Source organism: Raphanus sativus, chromosome 7 (assembly GCF_000801105.2).
Source record: "Raphanus sativus cultivar WK10039 chromosome 7, ASM80110v3, whole genome shotgun sequence".
NCBI classification, from domain to species: Eukaryota; Viridiplantae; Streptophyta; class Magnoliopsida; order Brassicales; family Brassicaceae; genus Raphanus; species Raphanus sativus.
In genome coordinates, this window is record NC_079517.1 from 19907456 (window position 1) to 19919236 (window position 11781).

Below are 11781 nucleotides of genomic sequence, written 5' to 3' on the forward strand. Positions count from 1 at the left end.
CTATGGAAGATTGAGAGAGAGAAGGAAAAGATTTGATATGTTTACAAAGAATAAACTTTATGTTTTTCATAGTCTCTACACTTATTTTTTGTTGTTCTATAGGTCGACCATAATTATCTACAATTTTCATGTTTTTGTAGAACCGAGCTGCTCGTGGAGCTGATGTTTATATCCCTGTTTCTCGCAAGCATTACGTTAGTAATCAAGTTGTGATCAAACATTCAAAGGAAGTCGTGTATTTTGACAAGGCAAGTGGGTGAAACAATTGTTGCTATGGTGATTTGCTGCTATTCAAAGGAAGTCTTGCATTCAAAAGAAGTCTTGCATTGTGATCAAACATTTGCTGCTATGGTATAACCATAGTTTTTATGTAAGTAATATTCGGAGTCATTTGCTTCTCTGCATAGCCAAAATTGGATTGAACGAAGCAGTAACATTATAGTCAAGTTTGATAGACTGTCATGTATTTTTTTGTATGCTATAGTTTGGTTATTTGTGCACACTGATGTTTCATGTATGTAAGTTATATGTTGTATGAATTCTTTGAAGCAAAAAATAAAGAACTATGTGTGTCTTCTTCGCGAAAGTTTAATAACCGAAACAACAGCTTCAACTAATAAAAGGGTTCTCTTCTCTTTTTTGTCAAGTAAGGTTACAGAAAGAAGTTAAATAGACGTACAGTGCAAGAAAACACATTTGTTTAACTACTTCATTGGCTTAGATCACATTAGATTATAATAATATCGAGCAGATTCTGTAAAACACATATGTTTGTTTAATACATACGAGAACGTTGTGCATGTAAAATTTTTTGCATTTAATTGAATCAGTAAAAAAATTATAAATTTTTTTCTTGCTTACCATATTTACCTACTAAATATTTGTCTTGCTTACCAAGTCTCAAATCAGTAAAAAAAAATGTTAAATATCTAAACTTCGCACTTATAAGATATTTATTTAACATAATCTAATTTTGCATTTACTTTCGTATTGCCTTTCTTATTAGCAATAATATTGCAACTATATAAACTAAAACACTATAATTACTTTATTAAAAACACAAATAAAAATTATACTTTGCATAAACCAGATTGTAACAAAAGCTTAGTGTGACCAGCTTAGATTGTAACCTCGATTATATAAATTAAAACACTTTTTGACTTTTCAATTACAATTGTTACATAGATAAGTAAAAAAAAAGTAATAATTATAGTCATTACGTGTAAATTTAGATAAATCTAGACCATAAACCATATCTTATAAACAAATCACACCAAATCAAACTTATTTGATTTGGTTTGATTTGCACAGCTCAAACCAAATCATCAGTTGCTTACATAATTGGTTTGCTTACATAATTGGTTTGATTTACACAGCTCTAACTCTAACTACATAATGCATCATCAATTATCTTAAAGAAAAAGTAAATATAATTTTGAAATCTACATATAGAAAGACATATATGAATAATACTAATGGGTTTCATTCCATTCTTGGCAGTAAGTTGTATATATTTTTCCTTATAGGGAGAGTTTGTGAATATATTTCTTTTTCTCGAAAGGACTTTTATAAAAATAAAAATATATATAGAAGAAACAGGAAATAAATAAATAGTTCAGAATTTAGGTGTGAGCTCTTTCCTTTAAACTAAGAGATAATGCACAAACAAGGCAACAAGCCTTTCTTCTTTCTTCAACAATAAAAACATGGCTTACAACACCAGACCAGACCCTGCAAAAAAAAAAGAGAAGAAAACGTGACCTTCCCATCCATGTAGAGAGAGAGAGAGAGAGAGAGAGAGAGAGAGAGAGAGAGAGAGAGAGAGAGAGAGAGAGAGAGAGAGAGAGAGAGAGAGAGAGAGAGAGAGAGAAGAGAGAGAGAGGAGAGAGAGAGAGAGAGAAGAGAGATTTAGTGTTTAGTGTATATCCAAGAATTTAGGATTTAGTGTTTGGATTTTTACCCATGGGTTTAAGCTTTGTCCATGGGTTTAGGGTATAGTGTTTAGTGTTTATGATTTAATTTTTTGTGACGGTTTTAAAGTTGTTAAAAAAATTCATCTTTTTGCAGCTAATAATATTTTTCTTTTATTTTAAAAACTTAACACAAATTATTATTATTTTATTTATTATATTTAAAAAATTGTACATTAATTGGCAAACTATGATTAGTTGGTAATTCACCCAAGAAAAATTCATGATAAAATATTAAATTAGGAAACATTTCCATATAAATAAAAATTGTGGTAGTTAAAAGATAATTGATAAATTAAAAGAATGTTTACATTTTTATATTTTTCAAAAAAAAAAAGGTTTACGATGAAGGGGATACCAAGAAAGAGAGAGAGAGATAAATCTAGACCGTAAACCATATCTTATAAACAAATCACACCAAATCAAACTTATTTGATTTGGTTTGATTTGCACAGCTCAAACCAAATCATCAGTTGCTTACATAATTGGTTTGCTTACATAATTGGTTTGATTTGCACAGCTCTAACTCTAACTACATAATGCATCATCAATTATCTTAAAGAAAAAGTAAATATAATTTTGAAATCTACATATAGAAAGACATATATGAATAATACTAATGGGTTTCATTCCATTCTTGGTAGTAAGTTGTATATATTTTTCCTTATAGGGAGAGTTTGTGAATATCTAAAATATTAATACTGAAGTACAAATAACTCTGTCCCCTTAATTTTGCACAAATATTACCACTCCATGCCACTACCATCAAAACATAGTAGTTTTGTCTTAAATAGTTTCAATTATAATGACCAAAAAATCGTGGCCTTTAACTCCTTAACACCTTTTGTGGGCTTTAAATCAAAGACATGGCCCAGACTATTAAACCAATCTATTGAAAATATCAAAACTACTAAACCATTCAATTCACATATATAAATTAAACATCCAGCTAAATGATAACGAAAATTATTATTCATATTGAAACATACCTATAGAACTATATTAACATATTGTATTGCTTTTGGTGGAAATTATTTTAACTTTTAGTTATGATTCACTTTTGGTTTTGTTTCTAATGGTTTATATTTCGGTTTGTTGGTGAGAAAAACAAAAATTGGTTTGCAATATAAACCCAAAACGAAACAAAAATTGGTTTGCCAAATAAACCGCTTTAAATGTCATTAATGTACATTAATTAAACATTCCCAAACCAGTCCTAAATTTACAAAAAAATTTAAAAACAAATCGACATTCTACCTGTTTTCCTAATATTACGCTGCCTTAATCTACTGCATATTTTTCATTAATATACATTAATGACATTTAAAGCGATTTTAATTGCAAAGCACTCAAAGATTTTCCTAATTCTACAATATCAGAATATAACTATTCAAATATATTCCTAATTCTACGCTATCAGAATCAGAATATCTATCCCACTAATAAATGTATATTTAATTAATTTGAATATCTTTTGTCTTTGATTCTGATTTTAAATTGTAACTACCTAAAATAAACGATAGAACTTATTGACTTTTAACCTAATCTACGCCATTTTTCTCCACCAGTATATATAGGTCTTCATCTATTCTCCAAAATCATATTAAAAAAAACGCAAAACCAATAGCATGTCGAAGATAACAACTTTTGTTCCTTTCACAAAACTGAGACCATTCAAAGACAACTGGCGTGAGACCATTCAAAGACTATTTGTGTGGATGGGCTTTCATATAACAATTTTCATAACAACTTTTTTGACCCATATCCATTAGTTGTAATTTTTAAAAATCCTGTAATTAAAAATTATATTTAAACTTACATAAACAACTTATAATAAAATTGAGTCAACAAAACCCACAATAATATATTGATTCTAATAAAAATGGATATTTAATATTTTAAAAAAAATTGACCAAAAAAAAATTTAATTTTAAAATTTTATAATCAGATACTCAACAAACCGAACAAAATACACCAATATCAAAAATCAACAAATATGAAAACCATCAAATTTATGTTTAACATTTAATCATTCCAAACATACATCCGCGCGGGCGCGCGGATCCAAAATCTAGTATTTCTTTTTCTCGAAAGGACTTTTATAAAAATAAAAATATATATAGAAGAAACAGGAAATAAATAAATAGTTCAGAATTTTAGGTGTGAGCTCTTTCCTTTAAACTAAGAGATAATGCACAAACAAGGCAACAAGCCTTTCTTCTTTCTTCAACAATAAAAACATGGCTTACAACACCAGACCAGACCCTGCAAAAAAAAAGAGAAGAAAACGTGACCTTCCCATCCATGTAGAGAGAGAGAGAGAGAGAGAGAGAGAGAGAGAGAGAGAGAGAGAGAGAGAGAGAGAGAGAGAGAGAGAGAGAGAGAGAGAGAGAGAGAGAGAGAGAGAGAGAGAGAGAGGAGAGAGATTTAGTGTTTAGTGTATATCCAAGAATTTAGGGTTTAGTGTTTGGATTTTTACCCATGGGTTTAAGCTTTGTCCATGGTTTAGGATATAGTGTTTAGTGTTTATGATTTAATTTTTTGTGACGGTTTTAAAGTTGTTAAAAAATTTCATCTTTTTGCAGCTAATAATGTTTTTCTTTTATTTTAAAAACTTAACACAAATTATTATTATTTTATTTATTATATTTAAAAAATTGTACATTAATTCGCAAACTATGATTAGTTGGTAATTCACCCAAGAAAAATTCATGATAAAATATTAAACTAGGAAACATTTCCATATAAATAAAAATTGTGGTAGTTAAAAGATAATCGATAAATTAAAAGAATGTTTACATTTTTATATTTTTCAAAAAAAAAAGGTTTACGATGAAGGGGATACCAAGAGAGAGAGAGAGAGAGAGAGAGAGAGAGAGAGAGAGAGAGAGAGAGAGAGAGAGAGAGAGAGAGAGAGAGAAAACTACGATCCACTTACGCACTTATAATAATAACGTAACATGTAGTATATGAATTAGACATAATGATACATAGAGATTGAGAAAGAATTACAATATACTTATATTTATACTAATATATATAAAGGGGTAATATATGAATCATATGAATGCCCGCACGCATGATATGATCGTAATTACCTTTTTATCTTTTTCAAAAAACTAAAAGGTTTATGATGAGAGAGGGAGAGACTTATATGTGGATAAACCTAAATGAGTAAGATACAAAGATACAACGAGAGTGAAATATAATTACGATCCACTTATGCACTAATAATAATAGCTATACATGCAATATATAAATCATATCGATGCCTGCACATGCATGATTATTATTTCATATTTCAAAGTATATGATAATAATTTAAACCTCAAAGTTAAGTTGGTTGTGTAATGTCTAAAAGGCTTATAGTTTTGAACCACAAAGACTGAATGGAGAACAAATTTAGTTTTAGTAATACATAAAACATATGAATCGTATTTGAATAATACATATTTATATGAATAACTAGGGTCGGCCCGCCCTACGGGCGGGATATTATTATTGTGTAATATTATAAATGTATTATCGTATATTTTCATTGCAATTTGTATGTTTATATTCCTAAAATTTATTATTTAATGTTTACAAATTGATGAGTTTTGTTTTGGATTATATGTATTTTGGAGTATACGTAACTTATTAGTTACGTGGTTGTCCTTTTCTAGTTGTTATCTTCATTTGTCATTAAATTCTTTATTGTGTTTCAATATATTATTTTTTATTATTTATCTTAAGTATAAATGATATTGTTTTACTTTTGTATGAAGTGTTATTTTGTAATATCTTTTAAGATTCTTTTATCATTTTTCCCGTTGACTTCTTTTGTTGTAAAAAAATCAAATTTACTTTCTTTGCAGTTTTACTTTCTTTGCAGTTTTACTTTTATTTTTTTCGTTGATCTCTTTTATTTTAAAATAATTAAATTTATTTTTTTGGAGTTAACTAAACTTTTTAATATGATTTTTGCGATGATCAATTTAGGTATGTTCTACTTTTTTATTATGTCGGTATATATAATTTGATTTGTTTGTTTTAAGTTAACTAATTTCATTATGTTATTTTTGTTTGTTATTGAGTTATTTTACATTATGTTTTTGTGAGACTATGCAAGAATATATATTTTAAGTCTATCAAAATTGTTGATTTGAATTTTTTTGTTAAAATATTTTTTATCGATAATCTATTGTAACTATTATATTTTTTTTGGCTTTGTGTTTATTCGATTAATGAAAACATAATCGTATTAATTTTTATGCGGTCTGCCATTTTATTGACCATTTTGTCAATACAACAGTTGAAGCAAAAGTAATATATGTTTTATTGGTATTTTCTATTTGATTTATTTGGGAATCTCGTTATTTTCTTCTCATGTGGGTCTATATATGTAGATTGTAAATTTTTTAACTATGCTGATTTGTATGAATTTTATTTAATATGTCTATTATGTTGATTTGTTGAGCGTGCAAGTCGGTTGGTTTTAGATATTGGAATGAATACACAATATTCTTAAACTTTTACCTAATACCATGAATACAAAATATTCATTTATATATAGTGATAATATTAGATTTGAGTGATCGTCGCAGAGGAGTCACATTTTTGCGGTAACATCTTTCTTCCCTTTCTTTCGATAATCGTTGTACTATAACATTGGTCTTAAGTAATTGTAATCAGATAGATTTATCAATATAGTCATCAGAAATTTATAGACCTAGATAATCTTTTTTTTTTTTTGAAACTAAACCTAGATAATATTTGTCTTTGATAAAAAAAAAGATAACATTTGTCTTTATATAAATGGTATCCCTTACGTACTTTGTTATAATACCACAATCGTAGTGTAACATAAGTTAAATGCTGAGCATTAGACATACTAATTTACTTTTGATGTTACATTGTTACATGCCTCAATAGTTTTTTCATAGAGTCCAAGTTTTTTTTTGTTGATGAAGATTTTATTATAGAAATGTTAGATGACTGAATGCAGTTTAAAGATAAAGGCTTATAATACGTTAGTTATTTTACAATATTTAAAGAGTCTGCATTTTCACTGTTTATTGTTACAGTAATAATACAGTGATTAGTGCCTTAGTGTAAGGCTTAATGTTAGTTTTTCTTCTTCAAAATGTCCTAACGTAAATGTGTAGTGCCTAGCACACTCTCTCATGCCTTTTTGTGTTGGTTAGACTATGTGTCTATGAAAATATTGAAAGTTAGTGTTATTTCAGTCGAGGGTAAAATATACCTTTTTAAATGTTAAACTAAAATTTAAATAGTTCCTTCTCAGCGGTAATATGAACTTTAAATAATATTTTATAAGGAAAAGGTTTATCTTTCCAGTAAGAAAAGAAAAATAGAAACATAAGAATAATCAATCGCTAAGATAAACTTAACCCGTACGTTTAAATATTTCTTATATATGATCTTTTAACAGTTTATTTAATTACTCATTTATAGTTAAATTAGTAATTAACAGAAATAGAAACATAAGAACAAACAATCGCATATAGTTAAATTATAGCTATGAAGAAATGCACATAATCTACTTAAACACCATTGAAACATAAGAATAATCGCCAGTTTCAATAAATTATTGATTTATAAACTCACTTGTACACAGATGATACTCATAATTAACCTTATGCATAAACTCGGACAGAAGAAGCCATTGTTGATCTTCCAAACGATAACCAATCAGTTTAACTAAGCACGGGTGACTTAACTGCCCCAAGCAGTTGATCTCTGTCCGACCTCACAAGTCACAACAAATCACACAAACGGGTCATAGAATCAATCAATGAAAGTTTGAGATTGGAGTGACATAATAAAAGAACAAAGTTATGTGTACCAGCCATTCTTGGTGACCATGAAATCCATCAGAGATAAGACGCTTGACAACAACTATAATATCAATGCTGGATTTAGAGTAGTCTCATCGATCAATCCTTTAGTCAGAACAAAACCGCCTTCTCGGACAACCCAGTTTGTTCTGAAGTTCCTGGTTGCAAGTATGAGTTCGTTGAAGGTGTACGTAAAGCTCCTATCGTGCACTTTGCTAAGTATCTCTCCTTCTCCCTTATGTGCTGCTGCTGATGATAATTGATCACTCTAAAGATGAAGGTAGTAGAGACTATTGCTCTTATCTGCACAAACACACACAAAGGTTGACTAAAGTCGAAACGAAGGACAACTGAAAAAGGTGGAGACTTTTTTATTTAGATCACCTGAAGATTCTCACAAAGTTCATTCCTTTTCTGAGAACCATCATTAATAAACTGTAAAAAGATCATATTTGCAGAACACTAACAACAGAGAGAGCAACTTCATCCGCCCCTTGATCAAGCACCTCCTTCGTACAACATACATGGCTAAACACTGTGTATAAGGCATTCGAAAGCTCAGCATAATAAAATCAGGGATTACATTTGATCAAGAAGCTGCAAAATTAAGTAACTATTGCCAAATGTGGGGATGTAGTGGGGAGCATTAGAAGCTCGAGAATGAAACGATAGCTCATGTATATGACCGTTTCATCATTGATACACTTTCAATCTACTGCGTCATTTTTTACCCTTTCTTTCACACTTAATGGACGTAGACGAACCGGGCATTTGATCCTCTCTTGTAGCCATCTTCATCCCTCACATTTCGTACATCACCTGATCTTATCCCTAAAGAAATCATGATGAAAAAACAGCGACGCAGAGGAAGTACACAGAGGCGAAGTAGAGTCCGCCGTGATCTTGAATAGCAATGTCGTCATGAGCTGCGATCAGAGAACTTGACTTCCTCGAAGTCGGAACTCAAGCTAGAGCAATGGTAGCTGAGAATTGAATACCACATTGATTTAACACCACTACAGAGGAGAGCTGAGCAATGGAGGCGACTAAGAGCTTGATTTCAACGACGGAACAACTCAATCGAAACCCTAGGTGTGACCCGATGTCGGACGGCGGAGGAGGATAAAGGTTCGAGCATGTCAACGTACCTTTTTTAAGCTGGGCTTTACGAAGCTTTACACGGAATCAAAAGCCCAAACGAAGCTATAACCTAGTTAAATGAAACGATGAGTTTCGATAAAGAGGACAGGTGTCGTGCTGAGGATAAACGACTTGATGACGTGTCTCAACCAGGAGGGAGAGAACATTTTTATATATATATAGATACATAAAACATCTGAAGAACAAATTTACATTTAATAATACATAAAACATTTGATTAGATATTAGTAATATTTATACATAAAACATAAGAATCGTATTAATGCCCGGGCATTAATACGATTCGTATGTTTAAAATAAAAATATGTTAAAATCTTAATCTTATTTTTTTAAACATTCATCAATACTGATAAAATCTGAGAGAGAGAGAGAGAGAGAGAGAGAGAGAGAGAGAGAGAGAGAGAGAGAGAGAGAGAGAGAGAGAGAGAGAGAGAGAGAAAGATAAACAAAATGAGTTCGAGAGTAAGATGCAAATAAAGAAATATAGAACAAGTTTGATTACACAAAAAATTTACGTACATAATAATTTGATTATATATTAATAATATTTATACATAAAACCTATGCAAAGAAATATATAAGTGTGATTACACAAATATTTACGTACATATAATTTGATTAGATATTAATAATATTTATCTTACTCGAATTAGATATTATACACAAAATCAGTTCTTCTTACATGGTTCAACAAATACAGCCAAGTTCTGTGGAATCCTTACATGTTTGAAGTCAATGACCTACGAGGAAGGTATGTTATTATACAAAAATCATGCATATGAAAATCAAATTGTATAATAATAATTATATCTTTATACGCAAGTTCTTGCAAATGAATCAGAGTAAGATAAATCACACCAGTGATATGTATAAACTATTGAGACTATGGAAAAGGAAGTTTATGGACAAGCTTTTCAAACCTCAACAGTTAAGGATTTGTATAGACATCGAGCCATTCTCACTCCTACAAATGATGAAGTGGATAAAATAAATGATTACATGCTTTCGCAGTTGCCAGGTAACATGTTTTGTGTTTACTCTTATGTTCCAGTAAATTTTTACATGTCACTAAAATAAAGGATTTACATATGTTTCTATCTCAGTGACGTCTATGCCGTAAAATCAGCACCACCGAGATTAAACACCAAAAAAAAAACACACAAAACCCAAATTCCAAACTATATATATATATACTTTCTAATATTTTCAAAAAATTACTGATCTAACCATCTCATCCCGCGCAAGGCGCGGGTTACTACCTAGTGTTTATATATATCATAAAAACAAAAACCAGCCCAATATCTATGTGGATGCGCGAATCAGCCTCTAATATTATTTACCACAATAAGCTAAAGTAGTAAAGATGTACCCATTAACCTTTTGTTTTTCAAGATTTTATATATAATAAAAATAAAGACCCGCCCATTTGGGCGGGTTAAGATCTAGTTACTGTTATTGTTATGGAACTTATCTACTAGTTGGGTTCATGATTATTTGCGTTAAAATCTAATTTATTTGAGTTCATGATTAATTGTTCTGTTATTGTTGTTGTAACTATAATATGCATTTTCATGTATGAGTTCAGGATAAATCGTACATCTCTAAATCACTAAGGGGTTAAACCCTAAACTCTAAATTAGATAGGGTTCAAACCTATACCCTAAATCATATATGGTTAAAATCCTATACTCTAAATCACATAAAGAGAGAATAAGAGTTTTGTGTTTAACAAGTTAAAATTTAGTATGTAAAAAGTCGATTTGAGTGAATAATAAGTTATAGTTTTTGACTTAAACTTATACAAATTAGTGATTAATAAGCTAACATAAATGTCTATACTCTAAACCACTAAAATTGACTTGTTAAATACTACATCCTAAAACATGAAATCTACTTCTTACAAGTAAAAGTTTAAGTCCAAACTATAGCTTATTAATCACTCATTATGATCAGCTTAAGTTTATAATTTATTACTTATTGTTTGATTTCTTTGTTTTTGAAGCTACGTACCTTCAGTTTACAGTAGAATGGAAAGAGTCAACAAGTCTAAAACCAGTAATTATGGTCTAAATCCAGTAACTATTGCAAACTGATAACATATCTAAAACCAGTAACAATTCCAGAGTGATATAAAGTCTTAGTTGCAGTAACCAACACAATATTAAAAAAAAAAAAACAAATGAAAGCATTGCTAAATAGATCTTTCACATGTAGCCCTGTTACCTCTTTTTCTCTTGAGCTCCTTGCAATAAACATATCTTGTCTGCAACTGTCTGATATCTGCATTTTCTTCTCCTTCCTGCTCCTCTTCTTGTTTTCGAAGGTAGCACATTAGCATTTCCAACATCATCTGGAACAACTCAACTATCCTCATGAACACCTATTGGATTGATGTCTTCTTGATAAATTGTTCTTCATGAGGAAGTAGTGTGCATGTCATCCGTAAGTGAGTGTGGGTTTTGGCCTACTGTTAAAACAGTCTTAACGGCATGCTACATGGAATTTTTAGCACGTTGTATCTCCCACATAAGCAAGTTCTTCTATCCAAATCAACCATGCAGTTGATTGTATCTCCACGAACCAAAAATCGATGCTCATTAACTGACTGGACAAGAAATGTTTGTCCCTTGTTTATTCGCCTATCTATCTTCTGCTTGATGGAAATAGTTAAGGGTTGTGTAGGCTTCCTTTTTATTGCTCTACGTTCAAAGAACCAACGGGTCAGAATTTCTCTGATGCTATCCAACAAAGGATTGATTGGATACTCTCTTGGTGTGCGCAAATCAGAGTTTATTGATTCAGCCGAGTTT